General features: G+C 49.1%; 7 non-coding genes across 7 annotated transcripts; all 7 read left to right on the top strand.

Annotated features, from left to right (window-relative positions):
• Nucleotides 1-5,904: 5,904 nt before the first annotated feature.
• On the top strand, nucleotides 5,905-6,045 carry LOC133355688 (U4 spliceosomal RNA). Its single transcript, XR_009756745.1, has one exon. It is a non-coding gene; the product is annotated as a U4 spliceosomal RNA (small nuclear RNA).
• Nucleotides 6,046-7,452: 1,407 nt separating this feature from the next.
• On the top strand, nucleotides 7,453-7,593 carry LOC133355667 (U4 spliceosomal RNA). The gene has a single exon (XR_009756724.1). It is a non-coding gene; the product is annotated as a U4 spliceosomal RNA (small nuclear RNA).
• A 1,241-nt stretch (nucleotides 7,594-8,834) lies between these two features.
• Nucleotides 8,835-8,975, top strand: LOC133355677 (U4 spliceosomal RNA). The gene has a single exon (XR_009756734.1). It is a non-coding gene; the product is annotated as a U4 spliceosomal RNA (small nuclear RNA).
• A 1,406-nt stretch (nucleotides 8,976-10,381) lies between these two features.
• Nucleotides 10,382-10,522, top strand: LOC133355718 (U4 spliceosomal RNA). The gene has a single exon (XR_009756774.1). It is a non-coding gene; the product is annotated as a U4 spliceosomal RNA (small nuclear RNA).
• Nucleotides 10,523-11,641: 1,119 nt separating this feature from the next.
• On the top strand, nucleotides 11,642-11,782 carry LOC133355717 (U4 spliceosomal RNA). The gene has a single exon (XR_009756773.1). It is a non-coding gene; the product is annotated as a U4 spliceosomal RNA (small nuclear RNA).
• A 1,316-nt stretch (nucleotides 11,783-13,098) lies between these two features.
• On the top strand, nucleotides 13,099-13,239 carry LOC133355699 (U4 spliceosomal RNA). The gene has a single exon (XR_009756756.1). It is a non-coding gene; the product is annotated as a U4 spliceosomal RNA (small nuclear RNA).
• Nucleotides 13,240-14,941: 1,702 nt separating this feature from the next.
• Nucleotides 14,942-15,082, top strand: LOC133355716 (U4 spliceosomal RNA). Its single transcript, XR_009756772.1, has one exon. It is a non-coding gene; the product is annotated as a U4 spliceosomal RNA (small nuclear RNA).
• Nucleotides 15,083-15,419: the final 337 nt, after the last annotated feature.

Below are 15,419 nucleotides of genomic sequence, written 5' to 3'. Positions count from 1 at the left end.
GCACTTTAACAGGACACCACTTCGAAGTCACGTGTTGTATACCTGTAATAAAAGGACTCGGACACTTCCTTCTGTCTTCGTGTCTTTTATTGGGTTCTCGTCTTCACCCACACGGCACTCTGTTATAACTCTGTATTTGTAGCCCCCGGCTATTCACTGCTATTATAGCTTCTTCTTCCCTCTGACTCTCTGCTTCATCTACTGTAACCTCCTCCCTGCAGACTCGCTGCTACCTCTATGCAGACTCCCGCTGCTACCCCTATGTGCAGACCCTCTGGCTGCTACCGTATGCAGACCCGCTGCTGACTCTGTATGCAGCCCCGCTGCTGACTCTCTGTGCAGCCCCGCTGCTGACTGCAGCCTCCTCGCTGCTTCGGGTCGGTCACCGCTGGCCAACGGTGCCGATCCTCGCTCCCCGTGTTCGTGGCGATCTCGCCACCCTCCGCTTCGCCCTTCGTGGCCTCTCTCTGTTCTTGGTTCCCCGTCACTCCCGTCCTCTTCCGGTTCCCCTCCTTCTATAGCCTAACCCCTCACCCCCCCACGTGACCTAACTCCTCCCCTCCTGACGTCACCTCCGGAGGGCCGTTTACGCCCGCATTACATCACCCTCCCCCATAAAGAAAATCCAGCCGACCTCGGCTGAATTGCAACCTGACAAGAAATGCGGGTGTAAAGGGCCAACACGTAAAAAGACACGAAGCATGCAACAACAATATAACCAGAACACAACACAATACAATTTTAACGAAACGTGAGGGATTTCGAGCGAGTACGGGCAGCCGGGCCGTCCCGGACGGTCGGCAGACCACCCGCCGAGCGGGAACGTGGAAGGGTTTTAGGGGCGACGGGCGCAAGTTCTTCCGTCGCCATTGGAGGCCCGCCACTGTCCCGCTCGCGTCCAGAGACATCCCGTACTCGCGTCCGCGGAGGGATAGGAAGAGCTGCAGGTCCCGTGGGTTCTGCGGCTCCAGTCGACGTCCCACGAGCGGAACGTCCTCCTCCCTGCGCTGTCACGGCCGGCTTGTCTGTGAAGGGTACGACAGGCGCTCTCGCAAGGTCAGCAGACACAGGCAAGGGCGAGTCGGCAGCAACAGACCCCGGCAAGGCAACTTCGGGAGATGACGCATCCGGCCGCGGGGCAATGTATGGCTTCAACCGGGATGTATGCACGAACCAGCGCCGTGACCCAACCTGAACACGCGCCGACTGTGGGTTGGGAACCTCAATGAGGCGGACCGGACCCTGCCAAGGTCTATGTAATTTAGGAGAGGTACCTGGCCGCACCTGTGGGCAATGAAGCCAGGCCAGGTCCCCCTTTTTCCAGGGGCACTCCCCCTTTGAACGTCGGGCACACCGCTCATTCCTGGCCTGAGCCTTGGCAGTAGCCATGCGGGCACTTTCCCTCGCCTCAGCGACACGCCGAACGTTGTCCTTAATATACTCAGGAAGAGGCTTAACAGGCCCCCTCGCGCCGGTTCCCAACTGTTCATTAATCGGCGGCACATTCTCACGGCCGTACATAAGGAAGAACGGCGAGTATCCAGTAGCCGCATGCGGCGTCATGCGATACGCCGAAAGCACCCCAGGGATATGCAAATCCCAATCAGATTGATTTTCCCCGACTGTATGGCACAGCATGGCGGACAGAGTCCGATTCAACCGTTCCACCATACCATCCGTTTGCGGGTGGTAGGGGGACGTCCGTATCTTTTTAGTTCCAACACCGCCCCAATACCAGTGTCACTCGCATCAGTATCCAGAATGAAGGGATGTTCAAAATCCGGATAATCCAACGTCGGCGCAGTAGCCAGTAAATCGCGCAGGCTCCGAAACGCCGCCTCCTCCGGCGGTCCCCACACAAATTTATGCCCCTTCCCAGTAAGGAGATGCAAAGGCCTGGCGATAGTAGCGAAATTCGGAACAAACCTCCGATAATATGAGGCGAACCCCAAAAACCGACGCACATCACCCACCGTGGCCGGGGTTGCCCAATCCCGGACACAAGCAGTTTTCTCAGGATCCGTGGCCACCCCGTCCGCACTAACAATATGTCCCAAGTATCGAACGGAGCGTTGCAGTAAATGACATTTCTTAGGCTTGAATTTCAAATTAGCAGAACGCATTCTGGCGAATACAGCCTCCAACCGCAGTAAATGCTCATCAAATGTGCGGCTGAAGACTATAATATCATCTAAATAAATGAGACATGTCTCCCACTGCAACCCCGTCAATACCAACTCCATCAACCTCTGAAAAGTGGCAGGGGCAGCATTCAACCCCATCGGAAGACAGTTAAATTGGAATAACCCCTGCGGCGTACGGAAAGCTGTCTTTTCTCGCGAGGGCTCGTCAAGGGGGAGCTGCCAGAAGCCCGAAGAGAGATCTAGCGTTGAAAAAAACTTAGCCCCTGACAAGGCGTCGAGAGAATCGTCCATACGCGGCAGGGGATACGCATCTGCCACCGACACTTTATTCAACTTCCGAAAATCCACACAAAATCGCAATTTACCATCCTTCTTTTTAACCAACACAACAGGCGCGCCCCATGGGCTATTAGACGGAGATATAATATCCGCTTTCAACATGTCTTCCACTGCCCCTCGAACATGCTCACGCTCAGCCGGACTCATCCGACGCGAGTTCAAACGGATAGGGGCAGCGTCCCCCGTGTCGATATGATGAGAGAGAAGCGAGGTGCGTCCCAAGTCCAAATCGTCCGAGCTAAACACATCGGAATAGCTCGATAATAATTTATGAATCGCACAACGCTGCTCGGTGGAAAGGGCCGAATTTTCCCCACATAATTCGGCGATCCAACGATCATCAACCCCTCCATCGTGTGAAACACCACCCACAAGCCCCCCGTCCGGCAGGTCACTCTGAGCCGTAAACGCCGTAGTGGCATGTGCCACAACGGTACCAGCCGGCACACACACGCTTTCAGCACTCGCATTTAACACCTGCAAAAACGGGCGCTGATCTGGACGGACAATAGTTTGCGCCCCTACCAGCGCTAAGCCGCCCGTAACCGCGGCGGACGGCGACAGCAAAATCCCAAAAGCACCCTGCCGACCCGGAACCGGCTTCCGGTATCGTAAGGGAATGAGCATCTGAGAGCCAGGTGGAATATCAACCGAAACTTCCGATAGCGCCTGCACCTGGGCGACAGGAGCCGGTCGCCCCCAGGCGGACTGTAAAAATTCCAATTTCCGGCCCCCCGGTAGTTCTATGCAATTTTCATTGATTCTAATTAGAATGGGCATCTTAGCCAAAAAATCCGTACCCAACAGGCAAGGAACCGCCAGGGACCTCGAAATCAACACAACGCCCGAGGCCGAGACACCCCCGATAGAAATGTTAGCGTCCACCTGTCCCACGATGCCCATACTACCCCCGTTCGCAGCGATGCAGGAAGCGTAAGCCGGCCTCACGGCCCCCGGTGGGATGTTCAAAAGATGGAATATCACATCCGAAATAATGGTCGCGGACGCACCGGAATCCACCAAAATACGTACGTCCACCCCTTGGATGGACCCAGGTACAGTGGACGAACCGGTAGCGGCCGCGACAACCCGCCGAGCCAGCTTACGCCACTGCGTTATCGAGCGACAAGGCTCAGATACTGGCCTCCCGTATTTTACAACATCCGCGTCGCATAACAACGGCGATGAGTGAGGTGTCAGGCCTTGCCGGGTGTCTGGTGCGCACCGACTTGCCTGTGCCGGAGGGTCTTTCTTTGGGGCGTCCGCTGTCGAGGCCTCCTGCTGGGGCGGCCCCGGAACCCGGGCCCAGCAGTCTCTGGCATAGTGGCCCCGACGGCCGCAGCGGAAGCAGTCGACGTCGGGGCGGCGCGCAGCGGGCACCCCGTCCCGACGCGGGCCGCGCCGGCGGCGGAGCCCGCGGCCCTGGCCCGCTTCGAGCCGGCCACGGAGTGGAGGCGGCCGACAACTCCTTTGGGCCGGTCGCATCCGGCACGTACACGGCCTTCGTAGGGTCCCACCCTACGGCCCCCCCATCGACGACAGGACCGCCCGTCCACGCCGTCACCTGTTTCCAGCAGCGGAGATTGAACTGGGCGTCCAAACACTTGGCCGCGGTCCGGGACGTGAGTTTTTCGTGACCGCACGCCGGCATAGGAATGCCGAGATCTCGGGACAACTCCAACATCTTCCCCAAGATGAGTGGTTCCAGCAGGTCAGGCTCCGTCTCCGGGTAAGCGGCCATAGCGAGTTCCAACACGGCGCCCCTGTACGCTACAGGTGACTCCTCAGGTGCGCGTTGCCGCTGCACGAATCGGCGATGGGCGTCATCCGGTGGCTCGTACGCGTCCGCCATTTCCTCGAACACCCCTCGCAGAGTTTTCTTCTTCGCAGCTTTTATAGAGCGAAAAAAACGAACGGACTCATCATCAAGAAGAGTCGGGAGCACCTCCAGTGCCTCAGCGTCCGTCCACCTTGCCGTACGTACCGCCGCCAAAAATCTGCAGGCGAACGCACTCCAATCGCCCCCGATGGAGAACTCTTTGACGGTTGTAAGGTGACGACTGCGACTCCTTGGCTTGCTTCCGTCCGTCGCTGACTCTTCCGGCGGTAAGTTCAGCAAGGCGTCGCAACGCTGTGTCGCCAAAATGGCGGACGATCCTCGCGGCGGCCCCAAAATGGCGGCTTCCCGCCTTCCGTGGTGCGCCACGCCCAAGATGGCGTCTTCACGCCGCGTGGCCGATGGCGGCGCCATCGAAGACGACCCGGGCTCCTGCCGATCACCACCATCACCTTCCAACGCCGCCCTTGGCGTGACAAGGTCACACAACTCTGTGATGACGGTTTTTAGGGTTGCCAGTTGCTCCGCCATCCGGGTCCATCTTAAATCTTCGTCCTTCAACGCAGATGGGTCGGACGAAGGGGCCACCTCCTCGACGCCCGGGCCCCCACGGATCTCTCCCTCCGCCGAAGTGAAACCGACCGCAGGAGGAAGATCGTCGTCGTCCGAAGATGAAGCCGACGCCGGGGATGGAATATTCTTTTTCCTCAGTTGTTTCGCCATGCCGTTTCACTTCTGACTCCAGTGTAATAAAAGGACTCGGACACTTCCTTCTGTCTTCGTGTCTTTTATTGGGTTCTCGTCTTCACCCACACGGCACTCTGTTATAACTCTGTATTTGTAGCCCCCGGCTATTCACTGCTATTATAGCTTCTTCTTCCCTCTAACTCTCTGCTTCATCTACTGTAACCTCCTACCTGCAGACTCGCTGCTACCTCTATGCAGACTCCCGCTGCTACCCCTATGTGCAGAAACTCTGGCTGCTACCGTATGCAGACCCGCTGCTGACTCTGTATGCAGCCCCGCTGCTGACTCTCTGTGCAGCCCCGCTGCTGACTGCAGCCTCCTCGCTGCTTCGGGTCGGTCACCGCTGGCCAACGGTGCCGATCCTCGCTCCCCGTGTTCGTGGCGATCTCGCCACCCTCCGCTTCGCCCTTCGTGGCCTCTCTCTGTTCCTGGTTCCCCGTCACTCCCGTCCTCTTCCGGTTCCCCTCCTTCTATAGCCTAACCCCTCACCCCCCCACGTGACCTAACTCCTCCCCTCCTGACGTCACCTCCGGAGGGCCGTTTACGCCCGCATTACATACCGATGACGTCCCCAAGCACCAGCCATCACCTCCCGTCCAGCGGCACACGCGGGAAGAGGCACGGACAATGTTAACATATCTCCTCATCTAATTAATCGAGTAATTAACTATCGGTTTCATTTAAATATTTAAATATGTTTAGTAAAATCCTTATTGTATTATATAAGCAAATCAAAGGTTTTTTTAGTGGATGTGTTGATTTTAGTATTTGAATGATCCCATAGCGTTGAGGTAGGGCCGCGTGACTTAAGAGGGAACGGGCCGGCCTCAACAAACCAGCTTTGCGCAGTGGCAGTATCGTAGCCAATGAGGTTTATCCGAGGCGCGATTATTGCTAATTGAAAACTTTTCCCAATACCCCGCCACGCTGACTTGAAACAAAGTCGGCGTTGGCAATTTTTGCAAGCTCTTTCGAGAGCTTTGGGTTGTTTAATGAAGTGTAGAATTTGTTTGAGGTTTTAAGGTAGCAGAGCCAATACATGGTTATAAACACGTTTTTTCGGAGTGGCCAGGTAGAAACTTGGTTGGACAGCGCATTAGTGCACGACAGACAAATAATCCCTGGTGGACAGTGTGGAACCTGTTGTTCCGACCTGTATAATGTCGTGTATAGTGTAGTGTGTAGGTTAAACGTTGAGTTTTATAAGGGCACCGCGGGGTGACCAGCCCCTCCTCACCCAGCCCCGCCCCTCCCCACCCAGCCCCACCCCTCCCACCCCCCACCCAGGCCCACCCTCCCCACCCAGCCCCTTTCCACCCTCCCCTCCACACCCAGCCCCTCCCCACCCTCCCCACCCAGCCCCTCCCCATATGCACGGTGGGCAGTGTGGAACCTGTTGTTCCTACCTGTATAATGTTGCACTGGACTGCCAAGCCAGAGGTCACAGACCGAATCTCTCAAACTGCTTTGCACCCAATAAAGTTATCTAGTCAGCCCATGGCTGCATCGCCGGCACTATAGTTATGCTGTTCTCTTTCCATGAAATCAACAGCCAAGTTCAATTTCCGCAAGCTATGCCCCTTTCTCCTTATACCCTGCCCCTTCGTAAAAAACAATGATCAGGCCCAGTTGTTTCTGCTTCTTCCACCCCCGCGCCTTTCCTTTTTAGGCCCCGCCCATTCTCATTTAGGCCACGCCCACTGGTGTCTAGCCCCGCCCCTCCCCCTCGCACACGGGGTGGGGGTTGTGAGAAGGGGGGCAGTGCGCGCGTGTCGCAGTAGGACCAGAATGCCTCTTAGAGCAGCCAGATAACAACAGATTGATTATCCTGTTGTCAACCAATAAGGTGACGGTTTTTCTAATTATTGGAAAAATTACCGTTAGATTTTAACCATTAAAAACAGAGTGTCACTGACTTCTTGCATTTGTTATTCAGCTTACAACCAAAAGTATAAGGGAACAGCCGATTTATGAATAATTAAAACATAAATATTATTTTGCTTTTCAACCAAAAAAATCCGCGACATCACAAAGCCTCGCGTAAATGATCGCACTCTTAACTTTATTTGCACTTTAACAGGACACCACTTCGAAGTCTCGTGTTGTATACCGATGACGTCCCCAAGCAACAGCCATCACCTCCCGTCCAGCGGCACACTCGGGAAGAGGCACGGACAATGTTAATATATCTCCTCATCCAATTAATCGAGTAATTGACTGTCGATTTCATTAAATTATTTCAATTGATTTAGTAAAATCCTTATTGTATTATATAAGCAAATCAAATGTTTTTTTTGGATGTCTTTATTTTAGTATTTGAATGATCCCATGGCGTTGAGGTAGGGCCGCGTGACTTAAGAGGGAACGGGCCGGCCTCAACAAACCAGCTTTGCGCAGTGGCAGTATCGTAGCCAATGAGGTTGATCCGAGGCGCGATTATTGCTAATTGAAAACTTTTCCCAATACCCCGCCACGCTGACTTGAAACACAGTCGGCGTCGGCAATTTTTGCAAGCTCTTTCGGGAGCTTTGGGTTGTTTAATGAAGTGTAGAATTTGCTTGAGGTTTCAAGTTAGCAGAACTTGCCGTGATTGTAATTATTGTAATAATTTTGCACCGGACTGTCAAGCCAGAGGTCGCAGACCCAATGTCTCAAACTGCTTTGCACCCAATAAAAACACGTTCCTTCGGAGTGGGCAGGTAGGGACTTGGTTGGACAGCGCATTCATGCACGACAGAAAGCTCGCGATCACGTGACGCACTTCAACCAATCCGGGAGTTTATATGTTTGGGAGGGGCTATGCACGACAGACAAATAATCCCTAGTGGGCAGTGTGGAATTGTTGTTCCTACCTGTATACAATTAACTAGTCAGAACATAGCTGCATCACCGGCACGACAGTTATGCTGTTTTTTGTCCCACGTGTTTGATTCCATACTTTTATTCCATGAAATCAAGTTCAATATTTGTAAGCTATGCCCTTTTCTCCTTATACCCTGCCCCTTCGTAATCTATAATGATCAGGCCCAGTTGTTTCTGCTTCTCCCACCCCCGCGCCTTTCCTTTTTAGGCCCCGCCCATTGGTGTCTAGCCCCGCCCCTCCCCCTGGCACACGGGGTGGGGGCTGTGAGAAGGGGGGCAGTGCGCGCGTGTCGCAGTAGGACCAGAATGCCTCTTAGAGCAGCCAGATAACAACAGATTTATTATCCCGTTGTCAACCAATAAGTTGACGGTATTTTTAATTACTTGAAAATTACCATTAGATTTTAAGCAATAGAAAAACAGAGTCTCACTGACTTCTTGCATTTGTTATTCCGCTTACAACCAAAAGTATAAAGGAACAGTCGATTTATTAACAATTAAAACGTAAATATTATTTTGCTTTTCAACCAATAAAATTCCACGGCATCCCAAAGCCTCGCATAAATGATCGCACTCTTCACTTCATTTGCACTTTAACAGGACACCATTTCGAAGTCACGTGTTGTATACCGATGACGTCCTCAAGCGCCAGCCATCACCTCCCGTCCAGCGGCACACGCGGGAAGAGGCACGGACAATGTTAATATATCTCCTCATCCAATTAATCGAGTAATTGACTGTCGATTTCATTAAATTATTTAAATTGATTTAGTAAAATCCTTATTGTATTATATAAGCAATTAAATGTTTTTTAGTGGATGTGTTTATTTTAATATTTGAATGACCCCATGGCGTTGAGGTAGGACCGCGTGACTTAAGAGGGAACGGGCCGGCCTCAACAAACCAGCTTTGCGCAGTGGCAGTATCGTAGCCAATGAGGTTTATCCGAGGCGCGATTATTGCTAATTGAAAACTTTTCCCAATACCCCGCCACGCTGACTTGAAACAAAGTCGGCGTTGGCAATTTTTGCAAGCTCTTTCGAGAGCTTTGGGTTGTTTAATGAAGTGTAGAATTTGTTTGAGGTTTTAAGGTAGCAGAGCCAATACATGGTTATAAACACGTTTTTTCGGAGTGGCCAGGTAGAAACTTGGTTGGACAGCGCATTAGTGCACGACAGACAAATAATCCCTGGTGGACAGTGTGGAACCTGTTGTTCCGACCTGTATAATGTCGTGTATAGTGTAGTGTGTAGGTTAAACGTTGAGTTTTATAAGGGCACCGCGGGGTGACCAGCCCCTCCTCACCCAGCCCCGCCCCTCCCCACCCAGCCCCACCCCTCCCACCCCCCACCCAGGCCCACCCTCCCCACCCAGCCCCTTTCCACCCTCCCCTCCACACCCAGCCCCTCCCCACCCTCCCCACCCAGCCCCTCCCCATATGCACGGTGGGCAGTGTGGAACCTGTTGTTCCTACCTGTATAATGTTGCACTGGACTGCCAAGCCAGAGGTCACAGACCGAATCTCTCAAACTGCTTTGCACCCAATAAAGTTATCTAGTCAGCCCATGGCTGCATCGCCGGCACTATAGTTATGCTGTTCTCTTTCCATGAAATCAACAGCCAAGTTCAATTTCCGCAAGCTATGCCCCTTTCTCCTTATACCCTGCCCCTTCGTAAAAAACAATGATCAGGCCCAGTTGTTTCTGCTTCTTCCACCCCCGCGCCTTTCCTTTTTAGGCCCCGCCCATTCTCATTTAGGCCACGCCCACTGGTGTCTAGCCCCGCCCCTCCCCCTCGCACACGGGGTGGGGGTTGTGAGAAGGGGGGCAGTGCGCGCGTGTCGCAGTAGGACCAGAATGCCTCTTAGAGCAGCCAGATAACAACAGATTGATTATCCCGTTGTCAACCAATAAGGTGACAGTATTTCTAATTATTGGGAAAATCAGCATTAGATTTTAAGCAGTAGAAACAGTGTTACTGACTTCTTCCATTTGTTATTCCACTTACAACCAAAAGTATAAAGGAACAGCCGATTTCTGCATAATTAAAACGTAAATATTATTTTGCTTTTCAACCAATAAAATCCACGGCATCACAAAGCCTCGCATAAATGATCGAAATCTTCACTTTATTTGCACTTTAACAGGACACCACTTCGAAGTCACGTGTTGTATACCGATGACGTCCCCAAGCGCCAGCCATCACCTCCCGTCCAGCGGCACACGTGGGAAGAGGCACGGACAATGTTAACATATCTCCTTATCCAATTAATCGAGTAATTAACTATCGGTTTAATTAAATTATTAAAATATGTTTCGTAAAATCTTTATTGTATTATATGACATGAAAATTCTTTTTTTAGTGGATGTGTTGATTTAAGTATTTGAATGTTCCCATGGCGTTGAGGTAGGGCCGCGTGACTTAAGAGGGAACGGGCCGGCCTCAACAAACCAGCTTTGCGCAGTGGCAGTATCGTAGCCAATGAGGTTTATCCGAGGCGCGATTATTGCTAATTGAAAACTTTTCCCAATACCCCGCCACGCTGACTTGAAACACAGTCGGCGTCGGCAATTTTTGCAAGCTCTTTCGGGAGCTTTGGGTTGTTTAATGAAGTGTAGAATTGTTTTATGTCCAACGTGTATGATTCCATTCCATGAAATCAACAGCAAATTTCGAGTTAAAGCTTTCGTGACCGCAGAGATTCATCGTCTTGGTTCTTTCGGTAGTCACGTAGAATGGAAATAATAACGACGACTGCTTTGCGTTGTGGCCGAAACGTCGTGAGAATTATTTTATTATGTTTTATTTTTATTATTTTATTATTTCCCTTCTTTACCGAAAGAACCGAGAAGTTCAATATCTGTAAGCTCTGCCCCTTTCTCCTTCGGGGCCGTCCATAAATGACGTCACTAGATTTTGGACCTCCCCCCCCCCGTCACACGGCGTCACAGAAAGTCAGACCCCCCCTCAAATATGACGTCACAAAGCTCTGCCCCCCCCCCCCCAAAATAACATGCTTCAAATCGCTTTAAACTATTGTCATTGTAGTGCGTATTTAATGTGCCGCATCACTCTGATGCTGTAGGAGAAAACACGTATTAAAAGTCTATTTTATTAAGTAGAACGTGTTGTCTATATTTATTTAAAGTTCCGCATTTTGATGTGACGTCACATTTCTCAAACACCCCCCCCCCCTCGTCAAACATCGTCACGAATGTCTGCCCCCCCCCCCCAAGTGCGTGACGTCATTTATGGATGGCCCCTTACTACCAAAAGTATTAGGGAACAGCCGATTTCTGAATAATTAAAACGTAAATATTATTTTGCTTTTCAACCAAAAATATCCCCGGTATCACAAAGCCTCGCGTAAATGATCGCACTCTTCACTTTATTTGCACTTTAACAGGACACCACTTCGAAGTCACGTGTTGTATACCGATGACGTCCCCAAGCACCAGCCATCACCTCCCGTCCAGCGGCACACGCGGGAAGAAGCACAGACAATGTTAACATATCTCCTCGTCCAATTAATCCAGTAAGTAACTATCGGTTTCATTAAAATATTTAAAAATGTTTAGTAAAATCCTTATTGTATTATATAAGCAAATCAAAGGTTTTTTTGTGGATGTGTTTGTTTTAGTATTTGCATGATCCCATGGCGTTGAGGTAGGGCCGCGTGACTTAAGAGGGAACGGGCCGGCCTCAACAAACCAGCTTTGCGCAGTGGCAGTATCGTAGCCAATGAGGTTTATCCGAGGCGCGATTATTGCTAATTGAAAACTTTTCCCAATACCCCGCCACGCTGACTTGAAACACAGTCGGCGTCGGCAATTTTTGCAAGCTCTTTCGGGAGCTTTGGGTTGTTTAATGAAGTGTAGAATTTGCTTGAGGTTTTAAGTTAGCAGAACTTGCCGTGATTGTAATTATTATTGTAATAATTTTGCACTGAGCTGCCAAGCCAGAGGTCGCAGACCCAATCTCTCAAACTGCTTTGCACCCAATAAAAAATTAACCCGTAAAACAAAGTTTTTCACTCTAAATCCTTTATATGCGAGTTCTCTCATCCTATGGCTTGAGATGGCTGCCACCTATGGGTCAGATGATTGTCTGCCAGCATTAAGCCATTGGTAATTAAATATTTGTAAACATTTCCCTAAACAGTGTAAAATTTTGGAAGAAAATTTTCACGAAAATTAATTGTCACGCACAACGAGTCTGTGTGGAAAATGTCAGCTCGATTGAATCACGGGAAGTGGGTTAAAAAACGACAGAAAGATTTGCACGGTCCTAAGCAAGCAAGCGAACTTAATATAAAGGATTTAAAAACACGTTCCTTCGGAGTGGGCAGGTAGGGACTTGGTTGGACAGCGTATTCGTGCACGACAGACAGACAAATAATTCCTGGTGGGCAGTGTGGAACCTGTTGTTCCTACCTGTATAAACCTCAATTATGGAAAACATCAGTGTGTTTATACGTCTGGGCCGGGTAGAATGTTTCTGCTTAAAGAAAAATGTGTAATGTTTTTTTAAAAATCCTATTTAAACTCAATTGTTTATTATATGTTAATGTTGACTGAAAGCTTTCGTCACTGCAGGAATTCATATTTTTTGGGGCTTTCGGTAAAGTCACGTAGATAGAAAATAGCGTCGTAGTTTTTTCTTATTTTGTTATTTTCTTTGAACCTATCTGCGTGACTTTACCGAAAGACCCAAATAATATATTTGTTAATGCTACGTGAGTTTGGACACAGTTCTAAGTATCTATGACGGGTGATGCCTTCTGCGCAGTGTCTGATGTAATTAGATGATCCAGTACCGCTGACCAGAAAGGCTGAGACTCTGTAGCATTACCACGACGAATCCGCCGTATGAATGACGTCACCAAACCTCCCGTCCAGCGGCACACGTGGGAAGAGGTCGGCAAAAGTCTGAGTACTCTCCCGTTAATTTCCACATCCAATGAGTCGAGTAACCGACTATCAAAATATTAAGTAGAAACAAAAATCGTCATTTATATATTTACAAGATTATATCCATTAAAACGTATTCATATATAAAATCGTAATATTTGTTTCGAATCGATTCGGTTATTTTCGGCTTTGGACTGATCCCATGGCGTTGAGGAAGGCACGCGTGACTTAAGAGGGAACGGGTCGGCCTCAACAAACCAGCTTTGCGCAGTGGCAGTATCGTAGCCAATGAGGTTTATCCGAGGCGCGATTATTGCTAATTGAAAACTTTTCCCAATACCCCGCCACGCTGACTTGAAACACAGTCGGCGTCGGCAATTTTTGCAAGCTCTTTCTGGAGCTTTGGGTTGTTTAATGAAGTGTAGAATTTGCTTGAGGTTTTAAGTTAGCAGAACTTGCCGTGATTGTAATAATTGTAATAATTTGCAGCGGACTACCCAGCCAGAGGTCGCAGACCCAATCTCTCAAACTGCTTTACACCCAATAAAAAATTAACCCGTAAAACAAAGTTTTTCACTCTAAATCCTTTATATGCGTGGCGGCTAGAGTCCTCTCGTCCTCTGGCTTGAGATGGCTGCCACCTATGGATCAGAGGATTGTCTGCCAGCATTAAGCAATTGGTAATTAAATATTTTAAAAAAAATTCCCGAAACAGTGTTAAATTTTGGAAAAAAAATTTCACGAAAATTAATTGTCACGCACAACGAGTCTTTGTGGAAAATGTCAGCTCGATTGAATCACGGGAAGTGTGTTAAAAAACGACCGAAATATTTGCACGGTCGTAAGCAAGCAAGCACGCAAGCACGCAAGCAAGCGAACTTAATATAAAGGATTTAACAAGTATAACCCGTAAAAACAAAGTTTTTCACTATAAATCCTTTATATGCGTGGCGGCTAGAGTCCTCTCGTCCTCTGGCTTGAGATGGCTGCCACATATGGGTCAGATGATTGTCTGCCAGTATTAAGCAATTGGTAATTAAATATTTAATTTGTTTTCCCTAAACAGTGTTAAATTTTGGAAAAAAAATTTCACGAACATTAATTGTCTCGCAAAACGAGTCTGTGTGCAAAATGTCAGCTCGATTGGATCACGGGAAGTGGGTTAAAAAACGACCGAAAGATTTGCACGGTCGTAAGCAAGCAAGCACGCAAGCACGCAAGCAAGCAAGCGAACTTAATATAAAGGATTTAAAAACACGTTCCTTCGGAGTGGGCAGGTAGGGACTTGGTTGGACAGCGTATTGGTGCACGACAGACAGACAAATAATCCCTGGTGGGCAGTGTGGAACCTGTTGTTCCTACCTGTATAAACCTCAATTATGGAAAACATCAGTGTGTTTATACGTCTGTGCCAGGTAGAGTGTTTCTGCTTAAAGAAAAATGTGTAATGTTGAAAAAATAAATCCAATTTAAACTCAATTGTTTATTATATGTTAATATTGACTGAAAGCTTTCGTCACTGCAGGAATTCATATAGTTTGGGGCTTTCTGTAAAGTCACGTAGATAGAAAATAACGTCGTAGTTTTTTTTTATTTTTTTCATTTTCTTTGAACCTATCTGCGTGACTTTACCGAAAGACCCAAATAATATATTTATGTTAATGCTACGTGAGTTTGGACACAGTTCTAAGTATCTATGACGGGTGATGCCTTCTGCGCAGTGTCTGATGTAATTAGACGACCCAGCACCGCTGACCAGAGAGGCTGAGACTCTGTAGCATTACCACGACGAATCCGCCGTATGAATAACGTCACCAAACCTCCCGTCCAGCGGCACACGTGGGAAGAGGTCGGCAAAAGTCTGAGTACTCTCCAGGTAATTTCCTCATCCAATGAGTCGAGTAATCGACGATTAAAATATTCCATATTAGCAAAAATCTTTATTGATATATTTACGAGATTATACCCATTAAAACGTATTCATATATAAAATTTTAATATTTGTTTCGAATCTATTCGGTTATTTTCGGCTTTGGACTGATTCCATGGCGTTGAGGTAGGGCCGCGTGACTTAAGAGGGAACGGGCCGGCCTCAACAAAACAGCTTTGCGCAGTGGCAGTATCGTAGCCAATGAGGTTTATCCGAGGCGCGATTATTGCTAATTGAAAACTTTTCCCAATACCCCGCCACGCTGACTTGAAACACAGTCGGCGTCGGCAATTTTTGCAAGCTCTTTCGGGAGCTTTGGGTTGTTTAATGAAGTGTAGAATTTGCTTGAGGTTTAAAGGTAGCAGGGCCAAAACCTGCCATGGTTATAATAATGTTGCACTGGACTGGCAAGCCAGAGGTCGCAGACCCAATTTCTCAAACTGCTTTGCACCCAAACACGTTCCTTCGGAGTGGGCAGGTAGGAACTTGGTTGGACAGCACATTCATGCACGACAGAAAGCTCGCGGTCACGTGACGCACTTCAACCAATCCGGGAGTTTATATGTTTGGGAGGGGCTATGCACGACAGACAAATAATCCCTAGTGGGTAGTGTGGAATTGTTGTTCTTACCTGTATACAATTAACTAGT

The sequence above is a fragment of the Lethenteron reissneri genome, chromosome 51, assembly GCF_015708825.2.
Source record: "Lethenteron reissneri isolate LAM-NWPU_2019-01 chromosome 51, ASM1570882v1, whole genome shotgun sequence".
NCBI lineage: Eukaryota > Metazoa > Chordata > Hyperoartia > Petromyzontiformes > Petromyzontidae > Lethenteron > Lethenteron reissneri.
This window is presented reverse-complemented; position numbering and strand designations above follow the sequence as displayed.